Genomic DNA, 806 nt, shown 5'->3' on the forward strand with positions numbered 1-806 from the left:
TAACCCTAAATCGAGCCTCTTTTAATTATTCATGAGAATCTGGTTAATTTAAGGGTTCATCAACCGTATGGATGTGTTCTACTAATCAATACAAGCATTTTAAAAAAACATTCACTCAATTTCGTTAAGAATCGAGTGAGATATTAGCGTTTTAAAATGGACGGTTTTTGGGTCCAGTTCGTTTGGGACGATGACCCGTGACCGTCAGATCGAGCGTGTATTGATCGGGTGGCGGATGGCCTTGATCGCGTTGGACAAACCGCAATCCGACAAGGGCGGGAATGATCTGGCTGGCTGCGCCAATCACGCAGCGACACGTGGTGCATTCGACAAGTACGAGGTTGACGTGGATAAGTAGGAAAATTGGGGCATTTTCTTATTTATTTTGTCTCCAAAACTTCAAAAATACATAACTTTGTGTAGAAAAATCACAAAAAGAAAATAAAAATACCCTCTTGCTCAGTGAACAGAGGACAACAATTCAGTGAACAGAGGAGAATAATGTGAAATAATTTTCAAGTCCATTTGATGAATAAAACATTTTTAATTAATCAAACACTATTTGGAATCATTTGATTCTCCATGCATATTGACACATTACCTTAGCTTAAAATTTTGACATGTTGTAGCCTCTGTAAGGGGGAATATTCTCTGACTTTTCCAAAGTCAGAGAAGGTTCCTATATAGAGATCCATATTTGCAAGTTTTTTTTACCTCATTTTCTTAAAATAATCATGAAAATTAGCATATTGATTAGAAAATTCTAAGAAAATTTTGGAAGGTCCTCCATGACTAGAGAAGCCTTT

Source organism: Phalaenopsis equestris, unplaced genomic scaffold (genome assembly GCF_001263595.1).
Source record: "Phalaenopsis equestris unplaced genomic scaffold, ASM126359v1 Scaffold000002, whole genome shotgun sequence".
NCBI lineage: Eukaryota > Viridiplantae > Streptophyta > Magnoliopsida > Asparagales > Orchidaceae > Phalaenopsis > Phalaenopsis equestris.